The following is a 10,860-nucleotide window of genomic DNA, read 5'->3' as shown; positions in this document are numbered from 1 at the left end:
TCCTGCTTCCTCTCCAGCCAGGCCGGACCGGTGCCCCTGCCCGTGCTGTCTAGCACATGGTGCATGCTTCTCTCATGGCCCTGCTCACAGCGAGTCATCTCCACGTGTGACTTTCCTCCCAAGTCACTGAGTGCAGGACACGCCCCTTTCATTTTCATCTCCTTAATTTTCCATGTTTGTTTATTTTGTGATAAATACTTTCATGTGGTTGACACAAATTTATAAAAGAAATGCAGTGAAAACTATTCCCTTATTTCCCACTCTGTTCCTCCTTCAGGAGGGAACCAATTAATGTTAATACTATTGTGTGTGGTTTTCTGGAGGTATTTTATGTGAGTGTGTGTGTGTGTGTGTGTGTGCGTGCGTGCTCTTCCCCCTTTATAATAGTACACTATCCATTCTGCCCTGCACTGATTTTTCCCCTCACAATGTATCTTGATAATCTTCCTACCTTAGCATATAGTGAGCTTTCTCCTTCTTTATTTTACTATTGCAGGGTATTATGCACCTTTGTACCTCAACCTCTGGCACATAGTAAGTAAATTATAAATATGAATGAATGTAATATATGTATATATTTATTAGAGTTTATTTTGTTTTTTCATGAGAAAGAGGTAAAGAGAGAAAGAGAAAGATGGGCACCCCAACATGGTCCTTCTGCCATGCCCCATTCCATTTCCAGCCAGGCTGGGTCACAGGTACACGTGTGTACTTGCACAGCAGGTACAGGGAGACCTCTGGACTGGAACCGGGACCTTACCGTGTGGGTCTGGCACCACAGATGTGCACTGCACCACTGCTGCTGGCCCTGAATGAATGAAATGCCAAACGAATGAAAATAAAAGGAAATTTTGTGCCGCTCTTGGAAAGTTGCTGAATAGGCTACTGTACATTGTTTCAGCACATCACACACATCACCACGGTTTAAAAATGTAGAAATCTGGGGCCGGCAGATGGCATGGTGGTTGAGGGCGCTGGACTCCCACATGGCCAACCGCTGTTCAAGTCCTGGACCTGGTGACTTGCTTTCTCCCTTTCTTTCTTTCGCTCTCATTCTTGCTCTGTCCCTCTCTGGTCAAATTAGAACAAACAAACAAACAAACAAATAAGGTTAAAATAAAATAATTCTTAAAAAACATAGAAATCTGGCTTGTCTTATTCCTTCATAGCCACTAGAGGGAGACATGAGCCTGTCCTGGAAAGTTAACACTTCTCTCTACCTAGAAACTCAATCAGCTCTATAGCAGGTGGTCCTTTTTAGAATTCATGCTCTTAATCTATGCAGGACTAGAGTTCCTAGGGACAATAAAGGAAGTTCAATGTAAGAGGAAAGTACACCTGGACTGGAGGGAGAACACTGGCAAACTCTAATTTTATTGCTAATAGTAAGACAAATTACTGTGACTCAGTGGTTTACTAACCAGGACTTAAAAAAAAAAAAAAAAAAGGCTTGCTATGTATGTGGTATTTGCAGGTTTATAAAATCTTCAGAGGGAAAGACAATAGTCAATGAAAACCAGAGAACAACCAAGAAGATGAGATCCCAAGGGGGCATCAGGGCTCTCCAGGTCTGACCTGCCGTGAGCTCTGGGAGATGTCAAACGTCTAAGAGGAACTCAAACACAGGAAAATGATGTCTTGCCCTAGGAAAGTCCCCCAAGTTCTCCTATCTCCAGCATCATTTGTCACTTATTGGTAACAGGCATTGTAGGTTATTTTCTATGCATTTGTCTTCTCCCCTCATCTAGAAGCAGATCTGGTTTGAACCCTCTGCTACTTACTATCTGTGTGGTGTTGGCGAGGTATTAACTCTGAGTCTTAGGATTCTCAGCTGTAAAATGGAGACATAAATCTACCTTGTAAGGTTGTTTTGAGGATTGAGTAAAATAGTGCTAGGAAAGGCTTTACAGGGAACTACTGAATGAATGATCATTGTCAATTTCTCATCATCTGAGAGCAAACACTCCCATATTCCCCACCCCGTCTCAGATAGACACTTAAGGCACTACTGTTTTTCATGATTAAGTGGGGATTCTCACAAGAAGATAAATGCATGAGATAGGAAGGATTCTTACAAGTATTGTATAAAGGGTTACATATAATGTTGGGACCAGCAGGTGGCATAATAGTTACGTCACTGGACTCCCACAGAGTCAACTGCAGTTCAAGTCCTGGACCCAGCGACTTGAAACTCATGCCGGATGTGTGGACATGTGTGCCCAAAATCCCAAGAGGAGAATGGAAGAGAATGGACTGCCATCCCCCTCTGGGGGATGATTTCTTGCTTTCTGTCTCCCTGTCTCTCCAGCGAGTGCACACACCCTATAACAAAAATCTCTCTCTCTAAAAAAGAAAAAAGGATACATATAATATTGAGTGAAAAAAATGTAAGTGAAAATAACTAAAGAAGCTGTCAAGAATTTTCTCCCTTGAATGATATTTTAGACTGACTTGAAAAGAAAGGGTAGAGGTAGTCTGGAAGGAAGGGATGGCGTTGGCTGGCAAGCCTGTGAGAAACTGGCAGTGGCAGCATGGTGGACATCCAGAGACCTTGGTGCTGGGAACACAGGAACTGAACCCTCCATAGGAGGCAGGTTGGGATCCATACACAAGTCAGATGCCTGTGTTCCTGTAAGTCTGCAGGACACATTCAAGTGTCCTTTTCTGCAAACTGGTGATAACATAAACATTACAGGGTCGCCTTGAAAATGCCCGATGATGTGGCCATGCAAGGCTTTGTTAACAGTAAAAGCCAGTGTCTTCCTAGGGTGGTAGTCCTCTTACTACGTTGTGGCTGGTGGTTGGTAGGACATGGGAGCAAGCTGAAGAAGCACATGGCTTGAATGTGGGCAGAACCATCAAGGAGAGATTAGTTAGCAAAAGCACCTGGACAGATAGAAGAAAATATATGGAGATATTTTTTGAAAGACAAAAAAATGTGAGGATCGGGAACCAGCAGTTAGCGTAATGGCTATGTCGCTGGACTCCCACGTAGTCGACCGTGGTTCGTGTCCCGGACCCGGTGGCTTAAAACTCACGCCGGGCGCGTGTGTGTGCGTGCCCAAGATCCTGAGAGGAGAATGGAGGAGAAGGGATTGAAGCGTGACCATCCCCCCTGGGGGGTGATTTCTCGCTTTCTGTCTCTATGTCTCTCTCTGTCTGTCTGGCGAGTGCACGCGCCCTACAATGAAAATCTCTCCCTCCCCCCCAAAAAAATGTGAGGATAGAAAGCTGGGATCCCATATATCAAACATCGAGGACTGCTAAGAAAATGTATGACCAACTTGGAGAAGTCCATTTTCTGACTGTAATTCCCAGGAAAGAAAAGGATTAAATAGTGAAGAAGAAAACCATTTCTTTCCTTGGTTTGGCTTGTCTGGTCAAGCAAGGTATATATACATATATGAAAACGCCTTCTTCTGTGCCCAAGAGATCAGGTGTGTGTCTTTTTTAAAGGCCATTTTGCTACTTGGAGTTAGGCGATGTGGGCCTAAAGGACAATGTGTTCAGCTGTGGTAACAGGTGCTGGTTAGTGCTGCTGCTCAGGAGGCTGAGGCCAGATGGAAGGCTTGGGTTTGATTTCAGGGCCCATCCTAGAAAGTCAGGCATGGGAACCAGCAGTTAGCGTAATGGCTATGTTGCTGGACTCTCACGTAGTCGACCGTGGTTCGCGTCCCGGACCCGGTGGCTTAAAACTCATGCTGGGTGCGTGTGCGTGCGTGCCCAAGATCCTGAGAGGAGAGTGGAGGAGAAGGGATTGCAGCGTGACCATCCCCCCTGGGGGGTGATTTCTCGCTTTCTGTCTCTGTGTCTCTCTCTGTCTGTCTGGTGAGCGCACACGCCCTATAGCAAAAACCTCTTCCAAAAAAAAAAAAAGAAAGAAAGAAAGTCAGGCATAATGGCATGCCTGTCGTCCCTGCTGCTCGTGAGACTGAAGCAGGAGGATAATGAGCTCATGACCAGCATGGGCAACACAGTGAGACCCTGTCTGAAAAGAGCAGGGCATGAAGGGCACACCTGTGGTCCAGCTACTTGGGAGGCTGAGGCAAGAGGATTGTAACACAGTGAGATCCTGCCTGAGAAAGAAAAAGAGAGATAATATTAATAGAGGCCTTTCTAGTACTTTGTATAATCCAAATGAGGAACTTGAAAATGTATTTACAAGAAGCAGAAAAAACTTCAGTCAAAAAAAATTTTTTAAATACCAAATTTTTGAATCAGATGGCCTTATTAGAGTCTGTGAAGCCATGTCTGTCTACATCGCATCTCCTTTTTGACCTAATTCTGGGAATAGTACACCGTATGACTTGTTATTAATATTATCTTATTCTAAGCCAGAAGAGGTAATTCTGCATTTTCAGAATTGCATTTGAGTCATTTGTGAAATTGCATATTACAATTTGCCACCATTCCTAACAGTTCTTTAACATTTTCTTCTTCAGCTGGTTGTTCACATTTTTGCCAGGGATCTCTGGGGGCTAGTTGCTCTTCTAGCTCGAGAGATAATTGCTTCAATCAGAGTTGGGGGGTAAGGGCAGGAATGTATATTCATGTCTTTGGTTTAAATGGATAGAAAATCAGAAACTCAAGGTATGCAAGAGGTTTGTGTGGAATTGAAATACCTTCAGGAACAGTAGACAGGACAAACAGTTATTTACCTGTTTGTTTATAAAAATCGAAGACTAAGAAGGAGACCCATGGGAGTGATTTATAAAGAGCTCGCTTCAGATGCTCGTTGCGCAGGTGGTTCAACTGCAGATCAGAGTTACCTTGTCCATGGTCTGGGTGCCCAGGTACTGGGTTAGATCTATCTTGCTGGGTAAGTCCTTCAACATATTTTTTTTTTTTTTTTTTAGAATTATTTATTGGGACTAGCAATTGGCATAATGGCTATGGCACTGGACTCCCATGTAGTCGACCACGGTTCTAGTCCCAGACCTGGTGGCTTAAACTCACACTGGTTTTGTGTGCGTGCATGCCCAAGATCCCAAGAGGAGAATGGAGGAGAAGGGATTGTGGCATGGCCATCCCCTCTAGGAGGTGATTTCTCGCTTTCTGTCTCTCCGTCTCTCTCTTTCTGGTGAGTGCACTCGTCCCATAGCAAAAAAACTCTCAAAAATTATTTATTTATTTAATTTATTTTTATTATAATTATTGTTTTCAAATTTGCTGTGCTCACCAGAGAGAGAAAGGGAGACAGCAAGTTGCCGGGTATGGGACTCAAACTGCACGTTCATGTGGGAGTCTAGTGCCCTAATCACCATACCACCTTTTGGCCCCAGTCCTTAGTCAGTTTACTGAGGGTGCCAGTCAAACCCAAGCCAGTAAAGGATAAGTTACATAAATATACTCACAGGTAGTCATGCCTAGAAAAGAACTTGGCAGAACTACATCGAACATCAGGCTGTACATGAAGACATGCCTGTTTGTGCAACAAATAAGAAAAGCATCACAGTAACAGTAGTGAGGTAGATAAAATTGAGTTGGAACTTTCATTCAGCCTCATGCATGTGGGTGACCTTACAAAAGAAATCTCTCTGAGACTCAGTTTTCTCATCTTCAAGACAGGGACAGTCTCAGGGAATTTATGAGGATTATATGAAAATGAAATGAACCAAACAATACAAGGCTGCCTGCTGTGGTGCCTGGCCCAAAGATGCTCAGTAAATTTTGTTGTTGTTGTTCGAGGGGCAGAGAGAGAGAGAGAGAACCCCAGCAGGGCATTGTCATGTGGCAATCCCTTCTCTTCCATTTCTCTATCCTTAGGGACTTGGGGGCACATGTGCACACACATCTGGCGTGTTTTTCAGACTACTAGGGCTGGGATTTGAACTGCAGTTAGCCATGTGGGATCTGGCTCTTTTCACCACTAAGCTACTAGGTCAGAGACAGGTTATGTTTATTTCCACACAAAACGTGGAATGTCAAATCATATTTAATAAACTGATTTGTGAGATAAGATCACTTTTTTTTTTTTTTTAAAGAGAGGTTTTTGCTATAGGGTGCATGCCTCGCTGGGAAGACAGAGAGAGACAGAGACAGAAAGCAAGAAATCACCCCTCACAGGGGATGGCCACACCACAATCCCTCCTCCTCCATTCTCCTTTCGGGATCTTGGGCACATATGCGCACTCACCCGGCGTGAGTTTAAGCTGCCGGGTCTGGGACTCGAGCCACGGTCAACTACGTGGAAGTCCAGCAACGTAACCATTACACCATCTGCTCATCCCGAGATGACTTCTGACATACTGTATACTAAAACAGTTTCCTTATCTGAAAAGTGAGGTCACTGTTACCTACCTCACAGAGCTGGTAGAAGGATTAAATGAGATGCAGTGCAAGTGTTTAGCAGGCTAGTCTGATATAGATGTCAGTTTTCTTCTCACCCATCCTGACTGCCTGTTGGTTCATACTTGCACTTCCTTCATTATAATTTCCATTCCAGAGATATCTTGTCAAGCAAGCACCGCCTGGCTGAATTGCTTCCCCTGCCCCCATCATTTAAAATTTTCTCCCAGTGTAGAAGGGAGGAAGGAGCTTATAGATAGTGGGTATCTGGAGAAACGCTGGGAGAGGAAAGTTGAGAATGGCAAAGATAAAACCACATCCTCCAAAGTTCTTCACTGAGCTGGATCTCGCTGTCTGTGCTCTCTTGTCTAAACTAACTCCTCTGCTTCAAGGATCAGGAGAGTGCCTTATACATTGAGGGAAACCAGGATGCTAGGCTTGAATGAAAACTGGACTTGGGGTGTGGGCAAGACTTTTGGTAACAATTGCTGCCATTTATCAAGTAAGGCACTTGATGTTTTGTGTCGTCTTAACTACCTGTGAACCTCACTGGTTAAAACCAGAGCACAGGGGAATCCTTCTAGGCTGTTTTCTGCTAGACTCCCAGTAGCTGAACCAGACACAAACCCGTTCCCTCCCATGCCCCCTCGGCCTTCCTCTATGAGAGTTCGATATTACAACCATCAAGAACCATGCCGCTCCTTTCACGTGGGTGATGGCAACGTAACCGTTACGTTGATGAATGAACACAAATGTGGCACTGGCGTCTCATCAAGGCCTGTGAAACATCTGCCGCTTTGCTCTTACTTTTCGCCATTGGTGGCTGCCTTAAAGCCAGGTGCTTCTCAGTGATTATCACGTGGGCCCAGGCCTCACACCGAAGATATCGCCTGGCGGGTGAGAGGCAGACCCGATGGAGCCGAGAGGATTGGGGCTGCCACCTAGAGGTCGCAAGGGGTACTCACCCGCGGAGTGAGCGGGACAGAGGTGCCAGGGATCACAGCCAGACTTTCCCTGCTACTTCCAGTAGATGAGTTTGAGGAGGTACCCGGAATCTTTGACCTTACGTGGAAGGCCGTCCTGGCCAGCCCGAGGGCCAGAGCCCAGGCCCTCCACCTCCCGTTCACAGCTTTGCCTCAAGAGGGGTGGAAGGGTGGTGGTGGTGGTACAAGGTGACGCTGCCTGGGATTTGACAAATCCAATCTTCTCTAGTTTCACCACTAGATTTCTAGAGTCAGACTTCTTTATTTAATGGCATCCATGTGTGTCAGAGTGTAGGGACGTGGTCCTCGAATTGCGTTCCCTGGACCCGCAGCATCAGTTTCACCATTTCTGGGACCTGGTTAGAAATGCACTGTCTCAGGTTCCACCCAGACTTCTTAACTCCGAGACCCAGGGAGTGGGGTTCAGGGTTCGGGGTAGGGCACCTGTGCTTCATTACTCTTGTGGGTGACAGCCCCTGCCCCGGACTCTCCCTCTTCGTGGATAGCCACGCACGTACCTGGCTTTTCCCCAGATCTCCGGGCTGCGGGCTCCGCGATCACGTGGAATCATGAGCTAACCCCCACCCCAGCCCCTTCCTGGTCTTTAAAAGGAAGAACAGACTCCTCGTTAAGCCGTCCGAGACCTTTGCAGTCTCTCCAGCTGCCAACCCTTCCGACCACCACTCCCGCGCTCCGAGGCCGCTGGAAGCGCGGAGGCGGAGAGAACTGCCTCTCTGAACTTGCAGGGCGGAGAGGAGGTGGCGAGAGCTGGCACGCCGAGGGCTGGCATCGCGCCGCGGCTGGCATCGCGCCGCGGGCAGGGGCTGGCGTTCCAGGCCAGCGAGGGCGCCGCGAGCCGGTGAACCTGACTGCTCCGGGAGCAGCACGTGCCCTCGCTTGGAGAATGCACGACCCGTGCGGTTACCTTCGCTTCAGGAATGGCTTAAAGGTATGATTTTCTGTTTGAAATCTCGTGGAGAAACCAGGAGTATTGAGAACAATAAATGTCTCCCTACTTCTAAGGGGGAAAAAAAAAAGTCGAACCATCTTGAAAACTCTTGGAAACAAATTCTGTGCCTTGGTTAAACTTCTGCTTTCAAAACACTGGCAAGTTAACTTACTTAGTGCCTGTGAGCTCTGGGTGGTTTGTGCTAGTAGAAATATCTTTTTAAAAGAAAACAAAAATGCCTGTGGCTTTCCTCTGTGATTTCCCACTCTGGGTGGAGTGATAACAGGAGTGGAGCACCTCGTTCATGCTTGAGTTTTGCGGGCCTGGCCAGATGTCCACGTCTCAGGCAAAGGACCAGTGTTTTAGCATGTCCGAGTCGCATTCCTTAGCCATATTTGAAAGCGGGTAGCCTTCTTTCCTGGGTGGACCGAGCTAGATTAAATCTGGTCTCTTTGTTGATGAGTCTGACTTGTTGCGCTCCTTACTTGTGTGTAACTCATACGTGCAGAGCCCAGTTTATTGGAAGGATAACAGTGAGTCAAGTAATAATACTTTTGTGAAAAATTAAACTTCGGATTTGAGTAGATTTCTTTATAGAAATGAGTCTGACTCAATTTTACCTGATTTTCTTTATGCTTTGATGTGGTACATGCTTTGGGGTGGTGCATATGTTGGAAGAAAGATTTTTGCTTGCCTTTGTTATATTTCTCCTATTTCCATGGACATTTCATTAGAAATTTCTACTTTTAAGTTTTTGTATTTATAGTGGCTATTTTCCTTTGTGTATGGGGAAACATTTCTTATTTAAAAAGTGAACAAGTGAAAAAGTAAACCTAGTGTGACTAGGAAAAGAACATGATATACTTTAATTTCTATGTTTTCTGAAAAAAAAAAAAAGTCTGCATGTTTCTACATTCTAGAAGTGGCAAAATGTAAGGATCTGTTCACTAGCAGGTGTCAAAGCATTAAGATTCCATTTTATATTCAAGCATTTTTAGATGATTTTCTGCACTTCGTTTCGGCCAAAAGGCCAAGAAGCAATAGATAAATTTCTGAAACATTATTTCAAAAGTAGTCTCTTGTGACATTTGAGTATTTCTCAAGATATATAAGTCTCTGAAATTAAAAACATTTTCGTGACACATTTTTAGTGATTCTGAAGGACTTGAATGAATCTGCATACCTTTTAGATTTCTCAAAATTTGTAATACAGAAAAGATAGAATTTAGTAATACACTCAACCTAGTAATTTAAAAATAAATATTGATATCTATTTTTAAGAATAAGACAGTGCAATTTTCTCTCATGATTCAAAATACATCTTATAATTTTAGTTGCTGTTTCGGGTCATTTTATAGAATACATATATAAGAAAATAATTATATAAGATACTGAAGCCCAAACCTTAACAATTGACTAGCAAGTTTCAATAATAACATCCAGAACACTTGAGAACTGTGTACTCAATGTTGGACCTCAATTTAGTGGCTAGCTCATTGTATTAGACATAAGTAAGGAAAACATTGCAGTATAATTTAGATCCAGTACCATTTAGCCTCTTTGGTTGTGCCGCTCCCTGAATTCTGACAGATGTACATAGAGAGATAACCCCACCACCATCAAGACATAGAGCAGTCTCATGACCCCCCAGTCTCCTTTGACCTCCTCGTAGTCATCCTCTCTATCTGCCCATCCCCGATCTGTCTACTGACGTTATGTTTTGCTCTTTACTATTTTTTAAACCATGGCAATTGCTTTTCTTTGCTTTTTTTCCAAAGAACAACCTCTGCTCTCCTTTTTTTTTTAAATTTTTATTTATTAAGAGTTGCGTTGAGATGTTTTTGTTTTAATTCTGTGTATTTTGGGATGAATCGAGGCACAGAGCTACATGCAAATGGGAAACTAGAGACTGGGACTGTGTTAAATCCATATTTGGTGAATGAATATAGTTCTTAGCAAATTTGGATTCCATTGTGGTTTAATTCTTTGATTATGGTTTGCATCATTAGTTATCCTGAACTGAAATATACAAGAGTCTTTAAAATTATTGACGTAATATTAAGAATATATTGTTCTTTATAATCTTAGCATTTAAAAGTTACTTCCTACTTGGAATTAAGAAAGTTACCCGAATTACATATTATCAAATAGTGAGGTGCAAATGAGGAATTGAAAATGACAAGTCGAAGACATTTATAATATAGAGTGATTGTGATAGTTAAAGTTTAAATTTTTACCTTCAGAGGGGCTAAGGTTTGTGCTCAACTCATTCGTAGATGCCAAATATTTTTCATATCTGTGCTTGTGGTTTGAAATCTAGGTTTTCCTGAATGTTATAGATGCAAAAACCTTTTGTAAACTAATATCTATTTTTCCTGTTTAATACATTATTTAATTCAGTAAACAGGAGCCTGTTATTGGTTGGCACCATTAATAAAGATATATGAGATTGATGTTTTATTCCTTTTTTGTCCTGTGCTATGAAAAACAAGAGCTTGTATTTTAATACACAACTCACCTTGTAGAGAACTACGTGGTAGTAACCAGGATATGAGTGGCAAATGTATGAGGAACCAACAAACTGGATAGTTGACGTTCCTAGCTGAACTGTTACAGGTCTTGAAAACTGAGGGTGTTCAG

At 43.6% G+C, this 10,860-nt stretch overlaps 1 protein-coding gene across 1 annotated transcript in view; it reads left to right on the top strand.

The window, feature by feature from the left end:
• The first annotated feature begins 7,795 nt into the window (after positions 1 to 7,795).
• ESR2 (estrogen receptor 2) overlaps positions 7,796 to 10,860 on the top strand; it is an 82,093-nt gene continuing 79,028 nt past the window's right edge. The window contains exon 1 of the mRNA XM_027768343.1: positions 7,796 to 8,220. The gene's annotated coding sequence lies outside the window, so the exon portion shown is untranslated. The remainder of the gene's footprint in view (positions 8,221 to 10,860) is intronic.

The sequence above is a fragment of the Tupaia chinensis genome, unplaced genomic scaffold (assembly GCF_000334495.1).
Source record: "Tupaia chinensis unplaced genomic scaffold, TupChi_1.0 Scaffold000075_1, whole genome shotgun sequence".
In the NCBI taxonomy this organism is placed as follows: domain Eukaryota; kingdom Metazoa; phylum Chordata; class Mammalia; order Scandentia; family Tupaiidae; genus Tupaia; species Tupaia belangeri.
The sequence above is the reverse complement of the archived record's forward strand: the minus strand, read 5'-3'. Positions and strand labels throughout refer to the sequence as shown.